This window comes from Hyla sarda, chromosome 3 (assembly GCF_029499605.1).
Source record: "Hyla sarda isolate aHylSar1 chromosome 3, aHylSar1.hap1, whole genome shotgun sequence".
Lineage (NCBI taxonomy): Eukaryota > Metazoa > Chordata > Amphibia > Anura > Hylidae > Hyla > Hyla sarda.
This window is the reverse complement of record NC_079191.1, coordinates 9,072,971-9,100,924: the sequence shown is the minus strand read 5'-3', so window position 1 is coordinate 9,100,924 and position 27,954 is coordinate 9,072,971. Positions and strand designations below refer to the sequence as shown.

General features: G+C 44.9%; 1 pseudogene; it reads right to left on the bottom strand.

The window, feature by feature from the left end:
- Window positions 1-48: 48 nt before the first annotated feature.
- LOC130360498 (amine sulfotransferase-like) lies at window positions 49-27,954 on the bottom strand (annotated as a pseudogene).

The following is a 27,954-nucleotide window of genomic DNA, read 5'->3' as shown; positions in this document are numbered from 1 at the left end:
TCATTCCCCCATTATTACCCTCTGTGTAAATTCATCACCCCCCCCCCCCCTCTTTATGAAGTGGTACAGGGGAATAAAGAGGGAATAAAATGGCACAGGGGGTGGTAAAGAGGGGGTGAGGAATTTGCACAGAGTGCAATAAAGGGAATTAAATAGCAAAGGGGGGTATCAAGATGAAATTATGTGGCACAGGGGGTAATAAAGGGGGGGTAATTTTGCACAGGGGAAATAAAGTAGCATGAGGGGATCAGGGAAGGAGGGGGTGAATGATGTGGCCCGCGGATGTGCAGGAGGCCAAGGTTTATACATCGGTCTTCTGTGTTAGGTCTTCTGCAGGGGGGGGGGTGCAGCGGGGGCCCGGGTCCCTTACTTGGGTATTGGCCGTACCCCTGACAGTGGCCCTGTGTACAAGGTTGGGCCAGCACATAAGCATATTGTCCCCTATTGGGAGTGTTTTGTCCCCTATTGGGAGTGTTCTGTTCCCTATTGCCCCCTATTAGTTGTGTCCGCATCCGCTATTGGGAATGTCCCCTATTCAGAGGGTTCAAATACATTAAGTCTTATGGGACTCTGCCAGGGAATTAAAAGCTGTCTACCTAGACAGGTTGGACGAGGACAGTGGCTTATATATAGGTGTTGGCAGAATTTTGTATCAAACCCGTAAGTTGATCGCACAGCACTGGTTTAGAGCCACCCCTCCTACTATATCTGAGCTGATCACAAAATTGAACCACATCCTTAGATTGGAGAAAGGGGTCTATTGCAAATGGAAAGTCATGCGTAAATGTTAACTCATCTGTGGCCCTTGGATTGATACCCCAGGGTTACCTTCTACGTATTTACGGAGGACCCCTATGGAAGTGCTGTTGGGGGGGATCTGAGAGCTCTGCGCACTAAACGCACTCTGATGTCTTGTTCGCACTTTTTTTGTTCCTGGTGTCTTGTTGTTCCATGTCTGAGTTGGTGTACTATGTTTTGTAGTTGTACTCTTTTGTGTGGGTTATTCCATCATCAGTAATTGCCCGCAATGCCCTTACATGTTTCCTTATATTGTTTGCCTTTATGCAATATAGTTCTGAGGCATGACTACCCTTCTATACTGTGTCCGATGCTGTGCTGCCTTACTGTCCGTTATTCTGTCTCAGATCCGCTATGAAGTAAAGACACGGGACTTGGCTGGGGGGGGGGTGTTAGTGTGTTTTTTTGTGCGTGGGGGGGGGACTTTTGTATTTGTATGTTGTTTGCTTTATGCAAAAATGTTTAATAAAAAATTTCTGATAAAAAAATAAAAAAAAGTTCCGCTTTTGGGAGGTGTCCGCTAAGGTATATATATATATATAATTTTTTTGTAACTGTGTTGCCATTAGAGGGAAGGGGCTTAGACACAGGTCCTGCACAAGGATCTTTCCTATCAGAGTCCACACATGGTTGTTATGAAAATAACAGAACTCTAGGAGGCAGATTCTTCATCGAGGTCCCACAAGAAGTTGATTGGCAGATCTCCCATCTTCTCCTTGTAAATTTCATCAATCTTCTCACTTTGCGCCACCGTCATTATGTTTTTCCAGTCGCCAACCGTCCCTGGTAAAGAATATAAACAATAATGGAGCTAGTGAGTCTATGTTCAGTGCATCACTGAAAATATAACAATTTCGATCCCATATGGGGAACAGCGTTAAAGAGCGAATTGAGAAAAATAATTGATTCTTGGTCGTCAGAATCAGACGGTCAAAACTAAAATGGCAAAAAAAAAATAATAATAAGTCCTTTAGATAAAAAACAAATGGAAAATGTTATAGGAGTCAGAATAATGTGATATTAAGCTATACATTTTTTGTAAAAAAAAAAAGAGTTAAGTAACATTTTTTTATTATTATTTCCCTTAAATGGTCACTCTCATTAAAACTAATTTTTGCTATTGCACTCCTTATGGTAAATGAAAAATATTTCTAATATACTTTGTTTAAAAAAAGGAAGTTTTCTATGTTTTATTTGTGCTTAAAAAAGCTCAAAGTCCCATTTTCCCCCAATTTATACACAGACTTTGGACCAAAGTCCAAACACAGGAAGTGCCGCCTGGAGTGCTGAGGGGGGAGGGGGGGGGGGGTCCAGCCTCATCCAATCATAGCTCCTCTCACACATAACTGCCATATGCTGTTGGTTGGATATACCCCCCCCCCCCCCTCAGCACTCCAGGCGGCACTTCCTGTGTTTGGACTTTGGTCCAAAGTCTGTGTATGAGTTGGGGGGAAAATGTGCTCTTGAGCTTTTTTTAAGCATAAATAAAACATAGAAAACTTTTTTTGAGCAAAGTATATTAGAAATATTTTTCATTTACCATAAGGAGTGCAATAGCAAAAATTAGTTTTAATGAGAGTGCCCATTTAAGGACCAGGCCAATTTTCTTTTTTGCACTTTCGTTTTTATCTCCTCCCCTTCTAAAAATCATAACACTTTCAATTTTGCACCTACAGACCCATATAAGGGCTTGTTTTTTGCATCACCAAATGTACTTCGTAATTACTTATTTTCACTTACTTTATAACATAATATGCGACGCAACAAAAAAAAAAACTTTACAGGGTTAAAACTCCCGAGCAATCTCAGCAGCCTGAGAGTAATGTGATCAGGAGATGTAGCAGAAGTCCCATAGACTTGCATGGGATTTACGTTACTTCTCTTGATCGTGTTACTCTAGGGCTGCAGAGATTGTCTGGGAGTTTTAACCATCCCGCTGCCAGATCAAAGTCATGGCAAAGCATAATTCAACTGTCCGGGCTTTACTGTTTTACACCAGAACTGCAAAGATTGTTGGAAGTTATGCTGGAGCATACATACATAAAGTTATGTATATATATATATATATATATATATATATATATATATATATATATATATATATATATAAGGTTTTATTACAAAGTACAATTGATTGCACAAAAAACCAGCCCTTACATGGCTCTGTGGATAAAATAATATGTGGATGAGTAATGTCTCTTAAAAGCCGAGGAGGATAAAACAAATCCACAAGGCCAAAACCCGTTGTGTCCTTAACCTTTTAAGGACGCTGGGCGTACCTGTATGCCCTGTACCCGGTCCCGGGCTATAACGTGGGGTCGGTCCCGGCGGCTAATGAAAGCCGGGACCCTGGGCTAATAGCGTGCGGCACCAATCGTTGTGCCTGAAATCCAGGCTTGAGCAATCGACCGCTGATGACACTGATCATTGCCATGTTAATGCATGGCAGTGATCTGTGTAGAAGATCAGTATGCGCCACTAGAGGGGACTATAACACTGCAGAAAAAAAGTGTGAAAAAAAAGTAAAAGGGGTACTCCGGTGGAAAACCTTTTTTTTTTTTTTTATTAACTGGTGCCAGAAAGTTAAATAGATTTGTAAATTACTTACTTAAAAAATCTTTACTCGTCCTATACTTTTTAGCAGCTGTATGCTACCGAGGAAATTCTGTTGTTTTTGAATTTATTTTTGTATTGTTCACAGTGCTCTCTGCTGATGCCGTATCAGGAACTGTCCAGAGCAGGAGAAAATCCCCATAGCAAACCTATGCTGCTTTGGACAGTTCCTGATAAGGACATTAGCAGAGAGCACTGTGAACAATACAAAAAAGAAATTCAAAAGAACAGAATTTCCTCGATAGCATACAGCTGCTAAAAAGTACAGGAAGGGTAAAGATTTTTTTAATAGAAGTAAACTTACAAAGCTGTTTATCTTTCTGGCACCAGTTGACTTATAAAGACCTAAAAAAACGTCATGGAGAATTCCGGTCCCCGACAGGCGCCGGGCGGGGATTGGACCGGGATGCCTGCTGAAATCATTCAGCAGGCTTCCCGTGCAAACGCCCAGGGGGGTCATCAGACCACCCCATGTCAGCGATAGCGGCAAATCGCAAGTGAATTCACACTTGCGATTTGCGCAATTCCGGGTCATTATGGATCTATGGTGACCCGGTGACCCGGAATATAAGGGGGATCGCGGTTGTCTAAGATACCCATGATCCACCTGAAGGGATAGGAGTGAGGTGGCAGGGGTGCCACCCCTCCTATCCCTACTATTGGTGGTCTAGACGCAACCACCAATAGCAGATCGGGGGCGTGGGGGGTTTACTTTCGTTTTTCCCATCCTGCCCACCCACAATAGGCAGGGCAGAATGGGGAAACAACAGACAGAGGACCGGCGCCGAAGATCCACTTACCGATCCTAGCAACATCTGGAGGGTACAGTTTGAGACCATTATACAGTGATCTCTAAATTGTATTCCTCCAGATCTTGCAAAACTAGAACTCCTAGCATGCCCAAACAGCTATTTGCTGTCTGGGCATGCTGGGATTTGTAAATTTTCAACAGCTGGAGGACCACAGTTTGGAGATAACTTTGCAGTGTTCTCTAAAACTGTAGCCCTCCAGATGTTGCAAAACTGCAAATCCCAGCATGTCCAAACAGCTGTCTCGGCATGTTGGGAGTTGTAGTTGCGTACCTCCAGCTATTGCATAACTACATCTCCCAGCATGCCCTTTGGCGATCAGTACATGCTGGGAGTTGTAGTTTTGCAACAGCTGGAGGTACACTGGTTGATACTAACTGAAGGTTTTCCAACCAGTGTGCCTCCAGCTATTGCAAAAGTACAACTCCCAGCATGCACGGTCTGTCAGTACATGCTGGGAGTTGTAGTTTTGAAACAGCTGGAGGTTTGCCCCCCCCCCCCCCCCCCCCAGGTGAACATACAGGGTACATTCACACGGCAGGTTTACAGTAAGTTTCCTGCTTCAAGTTTGGGCTGCGGCAAATTTTCCCCCCGCAGCGCAAACTCCTTGCGGGAAACTCACTTTAACATATACACGCCCGTACACTGTCCCCCCCCCCCCCCCCCCCCCAATAAAAATGAAAAATGTATTGTATGGCAGTGTTTCCAAAACGGAGCCTCCAGCTGTTGCAAAACAACAACTCCCAGCATTTCCGGACAGCCACTGAGTGTCCAGGCATGCTGGGAATTTAGCAACAGCTGGAGGCACTCTGTTTGGCAATCATATGATTATAAAAGGAAAAGTTGGGGGCTACACCAGCTTGTTAGTGTAAAAAAAAATGTTACACTAACATACTTTTTATTTTCATAAAAAGGAAAAAGAGACCCCCAAAATTTGTAACACAATTTCTCCTGAGTACGGAAATACCCCATATGTGGGCGTAAAATGCTCGTTGGGCGCACAACAAGGCTCAGGAGTGAGAGCGCACTATGTACATTTGAGGCCTAAATTGGTGATTTGCACAGGGGTGGCTGATTTTACAGCGGTTCTGACATAAACGCAAAAAAAGAAATACCCACATGTGACCCCATTTTGGAAACTTCACCCCTCATGTAATGTAATAAAGGGTACAATGAGCATTTACACCCCACAGGTGTCTGACAGATTTTTGGAACAGTGGTCCATGAAAATGAAAAATTTAATTTTTCATTTGCACAGCCCACTGTTCCAAAGATCTGTCAAACGCCAGTGGGGTGTAAATACTCACTGCACCCCTTATTAAATTCTGTGAGGGGTGTAGTTTCCAAAATGGGGTCACATATGGGGGGATCCACTGTTCTGACACCACAGGGGGCCATGTAAACGCACATGGCCCCTGAATTCCATTCCAAACTATTTTTTTTCCCAAAAGCTCAATGGCGCTCCTTCTCTTCTGAGCATTGTAGTTCGCCTGCAGTGCACTTGACGTCCACACATGGGGTATTTCTATACTCAGAAGAGATGGGGTTAAAAATTTTGGGGAGCATTTTGTCCAATTACCCCTCGTAAAAAAAATTTATTTGAGGGAAAACTAGCATTTTTGTGAAAAAAATATAAAATCATTTACGCATCCAACTTTAACGAAAAGTCGTCAAACACCTGTGGGGTGTTATGGTGCACTGGACCCCTTGTTACGTGCCTTAAGGGGTGTAGTTTCCAAAATGGTATGCCATGTGGTTTTTTTTTTTTTTTTGCTGTTCTGGCACCATAGGGGCTTCCTAAATGTGACATGCCCCCCAAAAACCATTTCAGAAAAACTCACTCTCCTAAATCCCACTGTTGCTCCTTCCCTTTTGAGCCTTCTACTGCGCCCGCTGAACACTTGACATACACATATGAGGTATTTTGTTACTCGAGAGAAATTGGGTTACACATTTTAGGAAGATTTCTCTCCTTTTACCCCTTGTAAAAAAATCAATAACTGGATCTACAAGAACATGCGAGTGTAAAAAATGAAGATTTTGAATTTTCTCCTTCAATTTGCTGCTATTCCTGTGAAACACCTAAAGGGTTAACAAACCTTTTGAATGTCATTTTGAATACTTTGAGGGGTGAAGTTTTTATAATGGGGTAATTTGTGGGGTATTTCTAATAAGAAGGCCCTTCAAATCCACTTCAAAACAGAACTGGTCCCTGAAAATTTTTGATTTTGAAAATTTTGTGAAAAATTGGAAAATTGCTGCTATACTTTGAAGCCCTCTGGTGTCTTCCAAAAGTAAAAACATGTCAACTTTATGATGCAAACATAAAGTAGACATGTTGTATATGTGAATCAATATATAATTTATTTGTAATATTAATTTTCCTTGTAAGCAGAGAGCTTCAAAGTAAAAAAAAAAAGCAAAATGTTCTATTTTTTTCATCAAATTTTGGAATTTTACACCAAGAAATGATGCAAGTATCGACAAAATTTTACCACTAACATAAAGTAGAATACGTCACAAAAAAAAATCTCAGAATCAGAATGAAAGGTAAAAGCATCCCAGAGTTATTAATGCTTAAAGTGACAGTGGTCAGATGTGCAAAAAATGGCCGTGTCCTACAGTGAAAATTGGCTGGGTCCTTAAGGGGTTAATAAAGATTATTTAACCCCTTCCCTACTAAAAGTATGAATCACCCCCCTTTATCCATAAAAAAAACTGTGTAACTAAAAATAAACATATGTGGTATCGCCGCATGTGGAAATGTCCAAAATGTAAAAATATATTGTTAATTATACCGCACGGTCAATGGCATACGCGCAAAAAACAGCATATTTTTGGTCACTTTTATATCATGAAAAAATGTATTAAAAGTGATCAAAAAGGCCGATCAATACAAAAATGGTACCTCTAAAAACTTTAGATCACGGAGCAGAAAATTAGCCCTCATACCGCCCCGTATGTGGAAAAATTAAATAATTCATTTTCGTGCATGTAGTTATGATTTTTTCCAGAAGTACGACAAAATCAAACCTATATAAGTAGGGGATCATTTTAACCGTATGGACCTACAGAAAAAATGCACTACATAGAAACGGAAACCTCCAAAAGTTACAAAATGGTATTTTTTCTCTTTTCAATTTTGTAGCACAATGATTTTTTTTTTCCATTTTGCCGTGGATTTTTTTGTAAATTGACTGTCACTGCAAAATAGAATTGGTGGCGCAAAAAAATAAGCCATAATATGGAATGTTAGGTGCAAAATCGAAAGGGTTATGATTTTTAAAAGGTAAGGAGGAAATAACGAAAGTGCAAAAACAGAAAAATCCTTAAGGGGTTAAGGGAGAAAAAGGTTTAAATAGCTGATCATGGGGGGGTCCAACCCCTAACTCCTAATTTGTGGATAGGAGACAAGTTAAAGGGGTTATCCAGGAAAAAACTTTTTTATATATATATCAACTGGCTCCAGAAAGTTAAACAGAATTGTAAATTACTTCTATTAAAAAATCTTAATCCTTTAAGTACTTATTAGCTTCTGAAGTTAAAGGGGTACTCCGGTGAAAAAACTTTTTTTTTTTTTTTTTATCAACTGGTGCCAGAAAGTTAAACAGATTTGTAAATTACTTCTATTAAAAAATCTTAATCCTTCCAGTACTTATTAGCTGCTGAATACTACAGCGGAAATTCTTTTCTTTTTGAAACACAGAGCTCTCTGCTGATATCATGACCACAGTGCTCTCTGCTGACATCTCTGTCCATTTTAGGAATTGTCCAGAACAGCATATGTTTGCTATGGGGATTTCCTTTTACCCTGGGCAGTTCCTAAAATGGACAGAGATGTCAGCAGAGAGCACTGTGCTCATAATGTCAGCAGAGAGCTCTGTGTTTCAAAAAGAAAAGAATTTCCGCTGTAGTATTCAGCAGCTAATAAGTACAGGAAGGATTACGATTTTTTAATAGAAGTAATTTACAAATCTGTTTAACTTTCTGGCACCAGTTGTTTTTTTTTTTTTCAACGGAGTACCCCTTTAAGGTTGTTCTTTTATGTCGAAGTGCTCTCTGATGACACCTGTCTCGGGAAACGCCCAGTTTAGAAGCAAATCGCCATAGCAAACCTCTTCTAAACTGGGCGGTTCCCGAGACACGTGTCATCAGAGAGCACTTAGACAGAAAAGAACAACCTTACCTTAAGAAGCTCATAAGTACTGAAAGGATTAAGATTTTTTTATAGAAATAATTTAGAAATCTGTTTAACTTTCTGGAGCCAGTTGATATATTATAAAAAGTTTTTTCCTGGAATACCCCTTTAATTTTCGCCGGGGTATTCCTTTAATTGTACTTTACCTTTACGTAGAAAATTTCCTTTAGTTTTGTCTAAAATCTCATTGGGAATATATTCATAATTAGCGAGAGGATCGCGTTTCATGTTCTTGAAAGTTGCTCTTTCCACCACGGTGTCTATGGCTTTCTCGTCGAGGTTCACGCCCATAAATTAGCATATTTTTTTCACTGCAGATCGAAGGTCCTAAAAATTGGAACAAAACAATAATTACAATAAAAATGTTGTTATATAAACTTTCGTTATGCGCTAGAGCAGTGTCTCCCAACCAGGGTTCCTCCAGCTGGTTAAAAACTACAACTCCCAACATGCCCGCACAGCCAAAGGCTGTCCGGCCATGCTGGGAGTTGTAGTTTCGCACCAGCTGGAAGCACCTTTGTTGGCAAACACTACTCTAGGGACATGTCAAAAGTTTTGATCAGTTGGGATCTGAGTGCACAGATCCCGACATATCGCTGTGGCTGAGTGCTCCTCTCCCCGCTCCTATAGACTGACATTGTGAGTCCATCTTGGTCAATTGGCACAGAGCCAGGCGTAAACATTTTGTTTTAGTGATCAGTTGGGATCTAAGCACTCTCCAAAAACAAATTTAAAAAACTCCGGTGGAAAAGTTAATTTTTTTTTAATCAACTGGTGCCCGAAAGTTAAACAGATTTGCAAATGACTTCTATTAAAAAATCTTAATCCTTCCTGTACTTATTAGCTCCTGAATACTACAGAGGATTTTTATTTTGGAACACAGAGCTCTCTGCTGAATCATGAGCACAGTGCTCTCTGCTGACATCTCTGTCCATTTTAGGAACTGTCCAGGGTAAAAGGAAATCCCCATAGCAAACATATGCTGTTCTGGACAATTCCTAAAATGGACAGAGATGTCAGCAGAGAGCACTGTGCTCGTGATGTCAGCAGAGAGTGATGTGTTCCAAAAAGAAAAGAATTTCCTCTGTAGTATTCAGCAGCTAATAAGTACTGAAAGGATTAAGAATTTTTTAATAGAAGTAATTTACAAACCTGTTTAACTTTCTGGCACCAGTTGATAAAAAAAAAAAAAGTTTTCCACCGGAGTACCCCTTTAACCTGTTGGGGACGAAGGGTGTATCCATACGCCCATGGGAATTTCAGTCCCCGCTGTGCGCCGGGTGGGAACCGGACCGGGGTGACTGCCGATATTGATCATCAGACCCCCCCCCCCCCCCCATGTCGGTGATCGGCGCAAATCGCAAGGGAATTCACACTTGAGATTTGCGCAGATTCCGGGTCATTGCGGGTCTATGGTGACCCGGTCACCCGGAATATAAGTGGGATCGCGGTTGTCTAAGACACCTACGATCCCCTGAAGGGATCGGAGTGAAGTGGCAGGAGTGCCACCCCTCCTATCCCTGCTATTGAAGGTCTGGATGTGACCACCAATAGCATATCGGGAGCGGGGGGGGGGGTTAACTTTCGTTTTCCCCCTCCTGCCCACCCACAATAGGTGAGGCAGAACGGGGAACGGAAGGGGAACAGGCGCCGAAGATCTACTTACCAATCCGGAGGCAGCGGGCGACGGTGATCGGCGGGCGGCGACGTCGTGCGACAGAAAAGGACGGCTCCCTGGATCCTACGGAAGCCGTTAAGTTGCCTAGCAACATCTGGAGGGCTACAGTGGTCTCTAACCTGTAGTCCTCCAGATGTTTCAAAACTACAACTCCCAGCATGCCCAGACAGCTGTTTGCTGTTTGGGCATGCTGGGATTTGTAGTTTTGCAACATCTGGAGGGTAGAGATGTCAAGAATTGTTCGCCGGCGAACAGTTCCCGGCGAATTTAGCATGTTCGCGTTCGCATCGCCGGGTGAACATATGTGAAGTTTGATCCACCCCCTATACTTTAACATTGCAGTAAACTTTGACCCTGTGAGTCAGAGTCAGCAGACACATTACAGCCAATCAGCAGCAGTCCCTCACTTCCAGACCCTCCTACCTCTTGCACGGACGCCATTTTACCCTCATTCGGCATGCTGCAGGCTTAGGAAGTAGAGGGTCAGAGAAGCTGCTCCTGCTGTATAGGGAAAGCGATAGCTAGGTTACTGCTAGGTGGTGTATTCAGGGTCCAGTTTACTTCTAAAGCATTAGTGTAACATCTGCTTTAAGGACAGCACCCAAAAAAGCCCTTTTTAGGGCTGAAAGATATCAGTCCGTGTGTCTTGCAACAGCTGGAGGCACCCTGGTTGGGAGGGAACCGCTGGTTAAAAGGGGTACTCCAGAATCAAACTTAAGTTCCTTCAAGCAACTAACTACTACAGTATTCAAAGGGCTGAAAGATATCAGTCTGTGTGCTTTGCAACAGCTGGAGGCACCCGGGTTGGGGACCAATGCAAAAAAGGGGAACTCCGCTGGCAAGCTTTTTTTCTTTAAAGCAACTCACTACTACGGTATTCAAAGGGCTGAAATATATCAGTATGTGTGTTTTGCAACAGCTGGAGGCACCCTGGTTGGGGACCACTGCTTAAAAGGGGAACTCCGATGGCAAGCTTTTTTGCTCATTGTCACACTAGTGCAAATCACATTTGGTGTGACAGTTGTGCAAATTAAAAAAAAAAACCTTTTTTGGCTGTTAAATAAAACCAGTCGTCACTGTCAGTTCACATCAAAGTTACCAGTTTTTTTGCCTGGAGGGCAAATTGTGTCACCCTAGTGCAAATCACATTAGGTGTGACACTTGTGCAAATAAAAATAAAAAATGACAGGCAGAGGAAGGCTACCCCGCAGGGGCAGTCGTGGTGCTGGGATTCCCTTTGGCCCTAGAATGGCCAGTGTTCAGAGGCCATGTACCCTGAACCCCCAAAGTTCTGAGGACTTAGTTGACTGGCTATCACAAGACACCCAATCTACTACAGCTTCCGCTCGGAACCTTGACGCACCATCCTTCTCCTTCTCTAGCTTAGCTTCGGACACCTCTCATGCTAACACTTGCCCGCCTGCCACCACCACCAACACTAGCACCACAGCAGCTTTACTTGATCCGTCAGAGGAGTTATTTACACATCAGTTTGAAGACATGAGTGATGCGCAACCATTATTGCCAGAGGATATAGTTAACAGGGATATGTCTCAGTCAGGCAGCATTACACACATGGACGTACCGTGGGATGATGATGATGTACCCGCTGCTGCTTCCTTTCTTGAGGTGTCAGATAGCGGTGAAGGTGTTGATGATGACGATGTGTCCGTGGATGCCACGTGGGTGCCCGCTAGAAGAGAAGAAGAGGGGGGAAAGTTCAGATGGGGAGACAGAGAGGAGGAGGAGATGAGTTGGAAGCAGGGGGAGGTCATCGCAAGGAGCTAGTGGCACAGTCAGACAGCATGCATCGGCACCCGGGGTCAGCCAGACGGGACGCCAATCAACGCATGCTGTTGCCACCACCAGAATGCCGTCATCGCAGAGCTCAGCAGTGTGGCATTTTTTTTGTGTGTCTGCCTCTGACAACAGCGAGGCCATTTGCAACCTGTGCCAGAAGAAACTGAGTCGTGGGAAGTCCAACACCCACCTAGGCACAACTGCTTTGCGAAGGCACATGATGTCACATCACAAACGCCTATGGGATAAACACGTCAGTACAAGCAGCACACAAAGTCAAAGCCGCCATCCTCCTCCTGGTCCAGCATCTTCAGCCAGGTCATTCACTGCTGCCCTCCTTGCCCCCTCTCAACCATCCGCCTCTCCGTCTCTTGCCTTGAGCAGCTCCTGCTCTTCTGCCCACAGTCAGGTGTCTGTCAAGGAGATGTTTGAGCGCAAGAAGACAATGTATCAAAGTCACCCCCTAGCCCGGCGTCTGACAGCTGGCTTGTCGGAACTGCTGGCCCGCCAGCTTTTACCATACAAGCTGGTGGAGTCTGAGGCCTTTAAAAAATTTGTAGCCATTGGGACACCGCAGTGGAAGGTACCCGGACAAAATTTTTTTGCACAAAAGGCATTCCCCAACCTTTACTCCATTGTGCAAAAGGAAATTATGGCATGTCTGGCACACAGTGTAGGGGCAAGGGTCCATCTGACCACTGATACCTGGTCTGCAAAGCATGGTTAGGGCAGGTATATCACCTACACTGCACATTGGGTAAACCTGGTGACGGCTGCCAAGCATGGAATGCGTGGCTCTGCAGAGGAGTTGGTGACACAGCCACGGCTTGCAGGCAGGTCTGCTGCCACCTCCTCTACTCCTCCTACTCCATCCTCTTCCATAACATCCTCGGCCGAGTCCTCTTCCACTGCTGCGTCCTGCTCCACATCACCGGCACCCCCCAGCTCCCCAGGTGCTATTCCACATCCCGGATACGGCAGTGTCACGCCATCTTGGGGTTGACTTGCCTCAAAGCGGAGAGTCACACCGCACCAGCGCTCCTGTCGGCCCTGAACGCACAGGTGGACCAGTGGCTGACTCCGCACCAACTGGAGATCGGCAAGGTGGTTTTTGACAACGGAGCAAATTTGTTGGCGGCATTGAGGTTGGGCAAGTTGACACATGTGCCGTGCATGGCACATGTGTGTAATATGATTGTACAACGCTTTGTGCTCAAGTACCCAGGCTTACAGGATGTCCTGAAGCAGTCCGGGAAGGTATGTGGCCATTTCAGGCATTCCTACACGGCCATGGCGAACTTGTCAGATATCCAGCGGCGAAAGAACATGCCAATGAGACGCTTGATTTGCGACAGCCCGACACGTTGGAATTCAACACTCCTAATGTTCAACCACCTGCTCCAACAAGAAAAAGCCGTGAATGAATATTTGTATGACCGGGGTGCTAGGACATCATCTACGGAGCTGGGAATTTTTTTGCCACGTTACTGGAGGCTCATGCGCAATGCCTGTAGGCTCATGCGTCCTTTTGAGGAGGTGACAAACCTGGTCAGTGTCACCGAAGGCACCATCAGCAACATCATACCGTTTGTTTTCTTCCTGGAGCGTGCTGTTACGTCGAGCGCTCCGGGTCCCTGCTCCTCCCCGGAGCGCTCGCAACATCCTCGCAATCGCAGCGCCCCGGTCAGACCTGCTGACCGGGTGCGCTGCGATACCTCTTCCAGCCGGGATGCGATTCGCGATGCGGGTGGCGCCCGCTCGCGATGCGCACCCCGGCTCCCGTACCTGACTCGCTCTCCGTCGGTCCTGTCCCGGCGCGTGCGGCCCCGCTCCTTAGGGCGCGCGCGCGCCGGGTCTCTACGATTTAAAGGGCCACTGCGCCGCTGATTGGCGCAGTTGGCTTAATTAGTGTATTCACCTGTGCACTTCCCTATATAACCTCACTTCCCCTTCCCTTCCTTGCCGGATCTTGTTGCCATTGTGCCAGTGAAAGCGTTTCCCAGTGTGTTCCTAGCCTGTGTTCCAGACCTCCTGCCGTTGCCCCTGACTACGATCCTTGCTGCCTGCCCCGACCTTCTGCTACGTCCGACCTTGCTCTTGTCTTCTCCATTGTACCGCGCCTATCTTCAGCAGTCAGAGAGGTTGAGCCGTTGCTAGTGGATACGACCTGGTTGCTACCGCCGCTGCAAGACCATCCCGCTTTGCTGGTGAAAACCAGTAGCAGCTTAGAACCGGTCCACTAGCACGGTCCACGCCAATCCCTCTCTGGCACAGAGGATCCACCTCCTGCCAGCCGAATCGTGACAGTAGATCCGGCCATGGATCCCGCTGAAGTTCCACTGCCAGTTGTCGCCGACCTCACCACGGTGGTCGCCCAGCAGTCGCAACAGATAGCGCAACAAGGCCACCAGCTGTCTCAACTGACCGTGATGCTACAGCAGCTACTACCCCAGCTCCAGCAATCATCTCCTCCGCCAGCTCCTGCACCTCCTCCGCAGCGAGTGGCCGCTTCCGGCCTACGACTATCCTTGCCGGATAAATTTGATGGGGACTCTAAGTTTTGCCGTGGCTTTCTTTCACAATGTTCCCTGCACTTGGAGATGATGTCGGACCAGTTTCCTACTGAAAGGTCTAAGGTGGCTTTCGTAGTCAGCCTTCTGTCCGGAAAAGCTCTGTTATGGGCCACACCGCTCTGGGACCGCAAAGACCCCATCACTGCCTCGGTACACTCCTTCTTCACGGAGATTCGAAGCGTCTTTGAGGAACCTGCCCGAGCCTCTTCTGCTGAGACTGCCCTGCTGAACCTGGTCCAGGGTAATTCTTCCGTTGGCGAGTACGCCATCCAATTCCGTACTCTTGCTTCCGAATTATCTTGGAATAATGAGGCCCTCTGCGCGACCTTTAAAAAAGGCCTATCATGCAACATTAAAGATGTTCTGGCCGCACGAGAAATTCCTGCTAACCTGCATGAACTTATTCATCTAGCCACTCGCATTGACATGCGTTTTTCCGAAAGGCGTCAGGAGCTCCGCCAGGATATGGACTTTGTTCGCACAAGGCATTTTTTCTCCCCGGCTCCTCTCTCCTCTGGTCCTCTGCAATCCGTTCCTGTGCCTCCCGCCGTGGAGACTATGCAAGTTGACCGGTCTCGCTTGACACCTCAAGAGAGGACACGACGCCGCATGGAGAATCTGTGCCTGTACTGTGCCGGTACCGAACACTTCCTGAAGGATTGTCCTATCCGTCCTCCCCGCCTGGAAAGACGTACGCTGACTCCGCACAAAGGTGAGACAGTTCTTGATGTCTACTCTGCTTCTCCACGCCTTACTGTGCCTGTGCGGATATCTTCCTCCATCTTCTCCTTCTCTACTATGGCCTTCTTGGACTCCGGATCTGCAGGAAATTTTATTTTGGCCTCCCTCATCAACAGGTTCAACATCCCGGTGACCAGTCTCGCCAGACCCCTCTACATCAATTGTGTTAACAATCAAAGATTGGACTGTACCGTGCGTTACCGCACGGAACCCCTCCTAATGTGCATCGGACCTCATCACGAAAAAATTGAGTTTTTGGTCCTCTCCAATTGCACTTCCGAAATTCTCCTTGGATTACCGTGGCTTCAACGCCATTCCCCAACCCTTGATTGGTCCACAGGAGAGATCAAGAGCTGGGGTACTTCTTGTTTCAAGGACTGTCTTAAACCGGTTCCCAGTACTCCCTGCCGTGACCCTGTGGTTCCCCCTGTAACCGGTCTCCCTAAGGCTTATATGGACTATGCTGACGTATTTTGCAAAAAGCAAGCTGAGACTTTACCTCCTCACAGGCCTTATGACTGTCCTATTGACCTCCTCCCGGGTACTACTCCACCCCGGGGCAGAATTTATCCTCTGTCCGCTCCAGAGACTCTTGCTATGTCTGAATACATCCAGGAGAATTTAAAAAAGGGGTTTATCCGCAAATCCTCCTCTCCTGCCGGAGCTGGATTTTTTTTTTGTGTCCAAAAAAGATGGCTCCCTACGTCCTTGCATTGATTACCGCGGACTCAATAAAATCACGGTAAAAAACCGCTACCCTCTACCTCTTATCTCAGAACTCTTTGATCGCCTTCAAGGTGCCCACATCTTTACCAAACTGGACTTAAGAGGTGCTTATAATCTCATACGCATCAGGGAGGGGGACGAATGGAAGACTGCATTTAACACCAGAGATGGACACTTTGAGTATCTGGTCATGCCCTTTGGCCTGTGCAACGCCCCTGCCGTCTTCCAAGACTTTGTTAATGAAATTTTTCATGATCTCTTATATTCCTGTGTTGTTGTGTATCTGGACGATATTCTGATTTTTTCTGCCAACTTAGAAGAACACCGCCAGCATGTCCGCATGGTTCTTCAGAGACTTCGAGACAATCAACTTTATGCCAAAATGGAGAAATGTCTGTTTGAATGTCAATCTCTTCCTTTCCTAGGATACTTGGTCTCTGGCCAGGGATTACAAATGGACCCGGATAAACTCTCTGCCGTCTTGGATTGGCCACGCCCCTCCGGACTCCGTGCTATCCAACACATCATTCCTCCTGACTGTCTGATCTCCACTTCTCCAGCCTCCATCAGGCAAACTCCTCCAGGGAAGACCTTCATTTCTCCACGCCAACGTCTCGGGATTCTCAGATGGGGTCACTCCTCCCACCTCGCAGGCCATGGGGGCATCAAAAAGTCCCTGCAACTCATCTCTCGTTTCTATTGGTGGCCGACTCTGGAGACGGATGTTGTTGATTTTGTGCGGGCCTGTACTGTCTGTGCCCGGGATAAGACTCCTCGCCAGAAGCCTGCTGGTCTCCTTCATCCTCTGCCTGTCCCCGAACAGCCTTGGTCACTGATTGGTATGGACTTTATTACTGACCTACCCCCATCCCGTGGCAACACTGTTGTTTGGGTGGTTGTTGATCGATTTTCCAAGATGGCACATTTTATTCCTCTTCCTGGTCTTCCTTCAGCGCCTCAGTTGGCAAAACAATTTTTTGTACACATTTTTCGTCTTCACGGTTTGCCCACGCAGATCGTCTCGGATAGAGGCGTCCAATTCGTGTCTAAATTCTGGAGGGCCCTCTGTAAACAGCTCAAGATTAAATTAAACTTCTCTTCTTCTTATCATCCCCAATCCAATGGGCAAGTAGAAAGAATTAACCAGGTCCTGGGTGACTATTTACGGCATTTTGTTTCCTCCCGCCAGGATGACTGGGCAGATCTTCTACCATGGGCCGAATTCTCATACAACTTCAGAGTCTCTGAATCTTCTGCTGAGTCCCCATTTTTCGTGGTGTACGGCCGTCACCCTCTTCCCCCCCCTCCCTACTCCCTTGCCCTCTGGTTTGCCCGCTGTGGATGAAGTAACTCGTGATCTTTCCACCATATGGAAAGAGACCCAAAATTCTCTTTTACAGGCTTCATCCCGCATGAAAAGGTTTGCCGATAAGAAAAGAAGAACCCCACCCATTTTTGCTCCCGGAGACACGTGCCCTGTGAAGAGTGCTGGATCAGGCAGTAGATGAGCATGAAGAGGAAGAGTTGTGGACACCATCACCATCAGATACAGCCTTATCAGCATCGCTTGCTGGACCTGCGGCAACGCTGGAAGAGGATTGTGAGGAAAAGGAGTCAGAGGAGGAATGTGGCTTTGAAGAGGAGGAGGAAGACCAACCACAGCAGGCATCCCAGGGTGTTCCTTGTCACCTATCTGGTTCCCGTGGTGTTGTACATGGCTGGGGGGAAGAAGATGATACCTTCCCTGACATCACTGAGGACGAGGAACGGGACATGAGTAGCTTGGCATCCGTCCTTGTGCAAATGGGGTCTTTCATGCTGTCGTGCCTGTTGATGGACCCTCGTATAAAAAGGATAAAGGAGAACGACCTGTACTGGGTGTCCACGCTACTAGACCCCCGGTATAAACATAAAGTGCCTGACATGTTACCGCATTACAGCAAGGTGGAAAGGATTCAGCAGGTCCAAAATAAATTAAGAAGTATGCTGTACACAGCGTATAAGGGTCATGTCACAGCACAACAGGGATCTAACAGGGGAAGAGGTGAAAGTAATCCTCCTCCTCCTCCCACGAACATGCCGGCAAGGACAGGTTGCTTTACAGACATGCTGTTGATGGAGGACATGTGGAGCTTTTTAAGTCCTACGCATCGCCACAGCCCTTCGGGGTCCACCATCAGAGAACCTCTTGACCGACAGGTAGCAGACTACCTGGCCTTAACCGCAGATATCGACACTCTGAGGAGCGATGAACCCCTTGACTAGTGGGAGTGCCGGCTTGACCTGTGGCCTGAGCTATCCCAATTTGCGCTCGAACTTCTGGCCTGTCCCGCTTCAAGTGTCCTGTCAGAAAGGACCTTCAGTGCAGCAGGAGGTATTGTCACTGAGAAGAAGAGTCGCCTTGGTCAAAAAAGTCTGGATTACCTCACCTTTATTAAGATGAATGAGGGATGGATCCCGAAGGGACTAACACTGGGCGATACATTTGACTGAACAAGGCCTGATCAGATAAGCTGCCTTGGGCTAAAACTGGTCCACACGCTGCTGTATTTGAACTCTGAATGCCGGATGACTTGCGTGGCTTATCCGCCACCAACTAGGGTTCAAGCCGCAATGTTTTAGGGCACTTTTTGTATGGCGAAACAAACAGAAATTTTTCTGGCCACGACAGCAGCGGCTGTGACAATACCAAATTTTCATCCATGTGTACATGCCTTATTTTTCGGGCCACTGCTGCTGCACTTGTTATGGTGCTGCAATTTTTCTGGCTGCTGCTACAGAAGCGGCTGCGACAATACCCAATTTTTCATCCATGTGTACATGCCTAATTTTTCTGGTACTCTCTGCTGACATCTCTGTCCATTTTAGCAACCGTGCATATTAGATGTATGGTAAGGGTAGCATGGTGGCTCAGAGGTTAGCACTGCTGCCTTTCAGCGCTGGGGCCTTGGGTTCAAATCCCACTATGTGCTGCCTAATATGGGGGAATCTATGTGCTGCCTAAAGGGGGGTTCTATGTGATGCCTAAATGGGGCTAAAGCACATTATTTCAAACCATTTAGGAATGTTAGGTGATTTATGCCCTTTATGGATTAAAACCAGACTCTGCATCAACTATGTAATTTTCCATGGGAGTTTTATCCATGGATCCCACTCCGGCACACCACAGTCCAGGTGTTAGTCCCCTTGAAACTACTTTTAAATCACTATTGTGGCCAGAAAGAGTCCCTGTGGGTTTTAAACTTCGCCTGCCCATTGAAGTCAATGGCGGTTCGCCAGTTCGCGAACATTTGCGGAAGTTCGCCGTTCGCGAACCGAAAATTTTATGTTCGCAACATCACTACTGGAGGGTCACAGTTTGGAGATCACTGTGCAGTGGTCTAAAAACTGTAGCCCTCCAGATGTTGCAAAACTGCAAATCCCAGCATGTCCAAACAGCAAACAGCTGTTTCGCCAAGCTGGGAGTTGTAGTTGCGTACCTCCAGCTGTTGCATAACTACATCTCCCTGCTTGGCGAGACAGCTGTTTGCTGTTTGGGCATGCTGGGATTTGCAGTTTTGCAACATATGCAGGGCTACAGTTTTTAGACCACTGCACAGTGATCTCCAAACTGTGACCCTCCCTTCGACGATCAGTACATGCTGAGAGTTGTAGTTTTGCTACAGCTGGAGGCACACAGGTTGGAAAATACTGAGCTAGGTAACAAAACCTATCTGAAGGTTTACCAACCAGTGTGCCTCCAGCTGTTGCAAAAGTACAACTCCCAGCATGCACGGTCTGTCATGGGTACATTCACACAGGCAAGTTTACAGTAAGTTTCCTGCTTCAAGTTTGGGCTGCGGCAAATTTTTCGCCACAGCGCCAACCCCTAGAGGGAAACTCACAGTAACACGCCAGTGCGAATGTACCCTAAAAACACTACACTACATTAACACATAATAAAGGGTAAAACACTACATATACACCCCCTTACACTGCACCCCCCCCCCAATAAAAATGAAAAACGTATTGTACAGCAGTGTTTCCAAAACGGAGCCTCCAGCTATTGCAAAACAACATCTCCCAGCATTTCTGGACAGCCACTGACTGTCCAGGCATGCTGGGAGTTTAGCAACAACTGGAGGCACCCTGTTTGGGAATCACTGGCGTGGAATTTTGATTTGATTTAGATTTTGAAGAGAAAATTTGTCCGGAATTGAAGGCCACGTGTGTCTACAAAGCCCCCACAGTGCCAGAACAATGGACCCCCCCACATGTGACCCCATTTTGGAAACTATACCCCTCATGTAATGTAATAAGGGGCGCAGTGAGCATTTACGCCCCACAGGTGTCTGACAGATTTTTGGAACAGTGGTCCGTGAAAATGAAAAATTTTATTTTTCATTTGCACTGCCCACTGTTCAAAGATCTGTCAAACGCCAGTGGGGTGAAAATACTCACTGCACCCCTTATTAAATTCTGTGAGGGGTGTAGTTTCCAAAATAGGGTTACATGTGGGGGGTCCACTGTTCTGGCACTACGGGGGGCTTTGTAAATGAACATGGCCCCTGACTACCATTCCAAACAAATTCGCTTTCCAAAAGCTCAATGGCGCTCCTCCTCTTCTCAGCATTGTAGTTTGCCAGCAGAGCATTTTACGTCCTAACATGGGGTATTTCCATACTCAGAAGAGATGGGGTTACAAATTTTGGGGGGCATTTTCTGCCATTACCTTTTGTAAAAATGGTAAATTTGGGGAAAAATTTACACATCCGATTTTAACGAAAAGTCGTCAAACACCTGTGAGGTGTTAAGGCTCACTGGATCCCTTGTTGCATGCTTTGAGGGGTATAGTTTCCAAAATGGTATGCCATGTGGGGTTTTTCTGCTGTTCTGGCATCATAGGGGCTTTCTAAATGGGACATGACCCCCAAAAACCATTTCTGCTAAATTCACTCTCCAAAATCCCATTGTCTCTCCTTCCCTTCTGATTCCTCTACTGCGCCCGCCGAACACTTGACATACACATATGAGGTAATTCCTTACTCTAGAGAAATTGGGTTACAAATTTTGGGGGGCTTTTTTTCCTATTACCACTTGTAAAAATTCAAAAACTGGATCTACAAGAACATACGAGTGTAAAAAATGAAGATTTTGAATTTTCTCCTTCACTTTGCTGCTATTCCTGTGAAAGATCTAAAGAGTTAACAAACTTACTGAATTTCATTTTGAATACTTTGAGGGGTGCAGTTTCTATAATTGGGTCATTTATGGGGTATTTCTAATTTGAAGGCCCTTCAAATCCACTTCAAAACTGAACTGGTCCCTGAAAAATTCCGATTTTGAAAATTTTGTCAAAAATTGGAAAATTGATGCTGAACTTTGAAGCCCTCTGGTGTCTTCCAAAAGTAAAAACATGTCAACTTTATGATGGAAACATAAAGTAGACATATTGTTTATGTGAATCAATATATCATTTATTTGGAATGTCTATTTTCCTTACAAGCAGAGAGCTTCAAAGTAAAAAAAAATGCAACATTTTCAAATTTTTCATCACATTTTTGAATTTTTCACCAAGAAATGATGCAAGTATCGACAGAAATTTACCACTACCATAAAGAAGAATATGTCACGAAAAAACTATCTCGGAATCAAATTTATAAGTAAAAGCATCCCAGAGTTATTAATGCTTAAAGTGACAGTAGTCAGATTTGCAAAAAATGCTTCCGTCCTTAGGGTCATAATGGGCTCCATCCCCAAGGGAATCCGAATAGTCAGACTCTACAAGATGATCGCTAATAGTTCTGATCGGTACTATGTTATACCAGGATGCCAACTACTACTATACAATGCACATCTGATCAGCCGATAAACCACAATTACCTTCTTCATCTCCTCATAGGTCACAATCAGTATGTTGAAATCCTCTTTGTGTGTGTACCAGCCCCTGACATGGTCGAACCACGAGCCACCTGTGACTGTAGAATAGGAAAGGAGTTATCTTTATGGAATGTTTAAATGGAGAACAAGTTCAAAACATTGAAAGGTATATTCAAAATATTTCTGTGCCATCATTTTTGAGTAAAACTTGAAAAATTTGCCGCAAAAAGTCTCCAATAAATATCAAAGGATTTTACAGTACATGAGAATGATCCGAAGCTTCTTTTTTTTTTTTTTTTTGCCAGCTCTTTGCTAGTGAGAAAATGAAAAAAAAGTGTTAAGTCAAATATTTAATCATAAATATATATTTTTGGCACACGATAAAAATATATATATTATAATATATATACAGGGTCAGTACTTTCCTCAGGGAGAGGACACCTCTTCAGGTGTAACGGAGATTCAAGTTAGGCCACTTAGCACTCAGCGGGCTTCTGGGTAAAAAAAATGTTTAAATTAGCTCACCACACCACCTTCGCAGGTAGTGTGTCCTGCAAAACAGCTCAGGCTCCATTTAAGAAGTCTCAGAACTGATTGGGATTTCTGCCGAGCCAGAACTCTCTCCAGAAGGAAAGAGGACCCATCTGCAGACAGCTGTTTTGGGGTGTTTGCCCCTCGTCAGTACAGCGCAGGGTGATCTGGCTTGGCTGTGGTGAGAGGCCTGTGGCTTTAAACATATATATTTATTTATATATAGGTTAAATAAAAATATACTGCATTAACAGATTTTTTATGCTTTTTAAAATTAATGCACTAATTTCTATTGGTTTAACATTTCAGAGGAAGAGTGTAGGTTATATTTTTAAAATTAATGTCCTAAAATAATCTGGAAAATACCCGAGACAGGAGTCATTTTAACAGTATGCTGTTAAAAATGAACATCCAGAGCAACGATCACATAAGAATACGAGACCAGCCGTTATAGACAGGTACAGACACTATCTTATGGACTACACTAACTTTACAGCCCATGTAGTATAATCAAATAAATAAAAATAAAAAAAATCCTGGAGTACCCCTTTAAAGGGGTACTCCGCCCCTGGCATCTTATCCCCTATCCAAAGGATAGGGGATAAGATGTTTGATCGCCGCGGTCCCGCTGCTGGGGACCCCGGGGATCGCTGCTGTGGCACCCCGCCATCATTACTGCACAGAGCGAGTTCGCTCTGTGCGTAATGACGGGCGATACAGGGGCCGGAGCAGCGTGACGTCATGGCTCCGACCCTCATGACATCACGGCCCGTCCCCTTAATGCAAGTCTATGGCAGGGGGCGTGACGACCACCACGCCCCCTCCTATAGACAAGTATTGACGGGGCGGGCCGTGACGTCACGAGGGGCGAAGCCGTGACATAACAATGCTCCGGCCCCCGTATTGCCCATCATTACGTGCAGAGCGATCTCGCTCTGCGAGGTAATGATAGCGAGATGCTGCAGCAGCGATCCCCGGGATCCCCAGCAGCGGGACCCCGGCGATCTGACATCTTATCCCCTATCCTTTGGATAGGGGATAAGATGTCCAGGGGCGGAGTACCCCTTTAACTTCCAATGAAAACTCTCTGCTGCTTTACTGCAATTATTATATATGTGGCTCCTACAACTTTTTGTGTTGTTCACTGTTCTCTGTCCCTCACAGAGATCTTCACATAACACTTAGTATTTCTCTAATGGCTGCTGCTGCTATTTGCAAAGTCGTTTATAATGGCTTTGACATCACCCCTATATTGCCTCCTGATTGGCTGGGAGAACTGTTTGAAATACATAATTGCATTCCCTAAGGTCATGTGACATTACCTCTCCCTGATAAAAAGACATCAAAGAATGTTTCCCAGTCCATAGTATATTTTAGGTATGGTAGCATTTTGATGAAGTGGTAATAGGACACCATGACATCTTTTGGGTTTCGACACACATATAAAATCTGAAGAAAAAAAAAAGGAAAAACCAGCAATTGATTACAATATAGTGTTGATTCATTGCAATGACTTGTCAACTGTATAAAAAAATTTTTATAACAAATAATGTAATTATTTCTTAACCTCTTAAGAACAAAGCCCATTATTATTTTTAATGTTTTTTTTTCCGCTCTTGATCACATTACAAAGATTTTCCATGGGGTTCAGGTCTGGAGGTTGTGCTGTCCCTGACCGAGTCTTGATCTTGTGATCCTCCATCCACACTTTGATAGACCTGGCTGTGTGCCATGAAGCATTGTCCTGCTGGAAAAACTAGTTTTTCCAGGATAACCTTGTACTTAGGGGCTGGGTCCCCACCATCTCCCTCAGCTCTTTGCCGAAATAGCAAGTTTAGACCACCGCATGACACGGCAACTGACACGCCCCCTTCGGCTCTCCTATAGAGATGTATTGAGGGGGTATGTCGGCCGCCGCATTATCCGGTGGTCGGACACGTCCCCTTGTCGCAGTCTGCCGGGGCCCCGTACGGGAGATTGCAGGGGGCCCCAGTGGTCGGACCCCCTGCAACCTGAAACTTATGGATAGGAGATATGCTTTCGTACTCCTTTAATATGAGCTGATAGATTCACTTTCATGTTAAAAAATAGAAATATATTTCTATTTCTGCTAGTCAAAAACTTATGAAACACCAATATTTTACTCATTAGTCATCCAATAATACAAGAAACACTGTAAGACAATACTTATGTAACTTACCTTCCCCATCCTATACTTCAGATCTCTCGGCATCAGATAATAAGGCAGGTGAGATGAGAAGAGACGAGGAGATGGGCGGCTTTTATAGTCCATGTTCATAATATTGTACTCGACCCAGGGAACGCGATCTATAGTCTCCACCTGTTCTGTTCCGTTTCGATGACCTTCATTAAATATCAGGCTTAGAATTTGTTGTGCCCAAACTGTACCTTGAAAAGAGTTTGTAGCTTTTATTATTTATGGTTATTCAATAGGGACTAGTCAGCGTCCTGCGTCTCTAACACCCATTCCCAAGGAATAAACAGAATAATGTGCATGAAAAATAATACTGCAGCGCCTGCTATGAGCACCTGACACTCGCCATCAGTGGGGTGAATCTTCCAGCCTCTCTGCTCATATATATATATATATATATATATATATATATATATATATATATATAAATATATACGTCCATTGGGATGTATCGCAGCACACAAGAGGGTTTCAACAAAGTGCAGTGTTTATTGCATCCTCGGCAAACAAAATGCAACGTTTCTGCGGCCTCACGCCGCCATTTTCAAGCATGTATATATATCTATATATAAGTGAGTGAGCACTCTCTCAGCTAAGGAGACAGGTGGACAAGCAACCTGTGCAGCGCAACAGGAGTAAGCCATGTTGTTTGTTTTTAAAGATAGGTCGAAATGCCATTGCTAGGAGCAACCGGTTGTCGCTAAGATGGATGTAAGGACCCATGAATTACTGGTGGGCAGAATCCCACTGTTTGTGGATCTGGACTGTCACCAGGCTGTATCCAGAGTCATGTCGGACATAATTCAGTTTGTGAAGACCCGACCAGATCCAGGTAAGACTGTTCTAACTGACTATGAAACCTGTTTTGGGACAGTGCACCATGTTATGGAGGTGTGTGCCGAGCTTAAGACAGAGATTATACTGGGCAGAGACTTCCCATGTTTCGTCATTTTTTGTCAAAAACTCATGCCTATGTGTTCTGAAGTAATGTGTACTGCTGCCAACTCTGACGGGACAAAAGAAAACCTGTGTGAGCTGGTAGTAGGTGGTAAGATGATGGCTTTGCTAGAGCCTTGGGGTATTACAAGGTGAAGGCAAGTTGCAGAAAGCCAGACCCCGTCATAATGTCTATACAGGCAATTATTTGTGGGTATAAAACTGTTAATGTCTGTTTTTCTACTGGTACTGTGAGTAACAAGGTTGCAAGAGAGCCCTCCTTGGAGCAGTGGCGTACTTATATATATATACATTTTAGTTTATTGTGTGTGGGATTTAGGTGGAATAGGGGCGTGGCAGAAGATTGACGAGCTGCAGAGGCTAGTAGGGGCCCTTGCTTTTTTTTGGTCCGTGGGCCCTGAGTGTTGTCAGTCCGCTCCTGGGAGGGGGTGTAATTAAGGGGGGGGGGGAGGGAGGGGGGTGTAATTAAGGGGGGGTGCGGGTGGGGGGGTGCCAAACAAAAGGTCCGCCCCGGGTGCCAAATGCTCTAGGTATGCCCCTGCCTTGGAGAATGATGTAGTACTGGGGACGGATTTTAAATTTTTTCAGCAATTATGGGAAAACTTTCAGATGACTAGAGAGGGTACACCTGATAGGCCCACAACACTTGACTTGCACCACACACTAGTGGAGAGTTACTCAGCAGAGGCTGGGAAGTGTGAGTATTCATTAGATATATGTCACATAGGGGTCTGCCAGACTACTGGGGGAGCTGAAGAACAGTCCGCGAGTCAAGTCCAAGAGGAAGCTATGCTGAACCTTGTGAATAAAGATGAGCCAAAAGGGGGATTGAAATTGCGCGGTCATCTGAAAGAGTTGACCGGAAAAGAAGCTACAGAGATGTCTGTGGATAATACAGAAGTACTGAAGAGAGTACATGTGGAGCACGGTGCTGCACTTACTGTCACAGACAGAGTCCTGGGTGAAGGAGATGTGACGTCTGGACCCCAGAGATGGATCGTGACCAGGAAGTTTGAACCACTGGACCAGATGTTGTTGCAGACCCAGGCTGGACCCCCCGATCAAACATCTTACCCCCTTACAGCCACTTTTTGGCGGACCAAAATTTTTATTTGGTCCGCCAAATTCTTTTATTTTTAATCATCTGGTGCCAGAAAGTTAAACAGATTTTTAAGTTACTTCTATTTAAAAATCTTAATCCTTCCAGTACTGATCAGCTGCTGTATACTACAGAGGAAGTTCTTTTCGAATTTATTTTCAGAATAACCACAGTGCTCTCTGCTGACACCTCTGTCCATGTCAGGAACTGTCGAGAGCAGGAGAGATTTGCTATGGGGATTTGCTCCTACTCTGGACAGTTCCTGACATAGACAGAGGGGTCAGCAGAGAGCACTGTGGTCGGACAGAAAAGAAATTCAAAAACAAAAGAGCTTCCTCTGGAGCATACAGCAGCTTAAATAGAGGTAATTTACAAATCTGGCACCAGTTGATTTAAGAAAAAAATAGTTTTCCAATGGAGTACCCCTTTAATCTTTTAATTGTCTACCAATCATTACATATTTTACTATTCAAATGTTTTGCCTCTCTGGTCAGTACATTTCTGCACCAAAACCAATAAAGGAAATAACTTTTTTCAGTCCAATAAAAAATAAAATATTATTAAATTTTACATTTTAAAATAAAAAAATTTCCTCTATGCCCATTTTCTATTATCAATGTATATTACAGACAATATTCTGAGGCTCCTTTCACACTATGAATTTTTCCGTTTACAAACTTCCGTCACATGTTCCGTCACTACAGCTGCAAAACCCGGCAGTTTCAAAACCCCTGACAGCCGTGACTAAATTGCATTGCAGCCTATGGGGTTTTGTAACTGCCCGTTTGCACCCGTATATGCCTGTAATTCATTACGGGCGTTATACAGTGACGCGACATCGTGGCGGTAAAATTACTGCATGCAGTAATTTTTCCGCCATGATGTCACGTCACTGTATAACGCCCGTAATGAATTATAATAATAATACACAGCTATTCAACAAAACCTATTAACCTGTTAACTTACCAGATTTGAGGTAGGTGACAAGGAACACATCGTCGTCCCTGATTTCCATATGTTCTATGGCGTCTATGACTTCGGGTGATGTACTATGGGCATCGAAGTATGTACCTTTATGTTTGAAGTATACAGAGTTCAGGGCTTCCTCCAGGCCATCTCTGTCCATTGTCGCCTGTACAAACCTATAAATGTATCAATCGTACAGATTTGTTAGGAAATGTAACAAGAACCAAGAATTCATACAAGTTTTTATTTTTTTATTTATTTTTTTACCTTTTAAGCAAATATGTTTTATCCGATTGGATGAAGCAGCTGCAGTTTATACAGAAGGAAAAGTTCTGGTTATGTGTATTTACATGTGACTGACTTAATCTTTGGAATATTTCCTGGTGTTCCG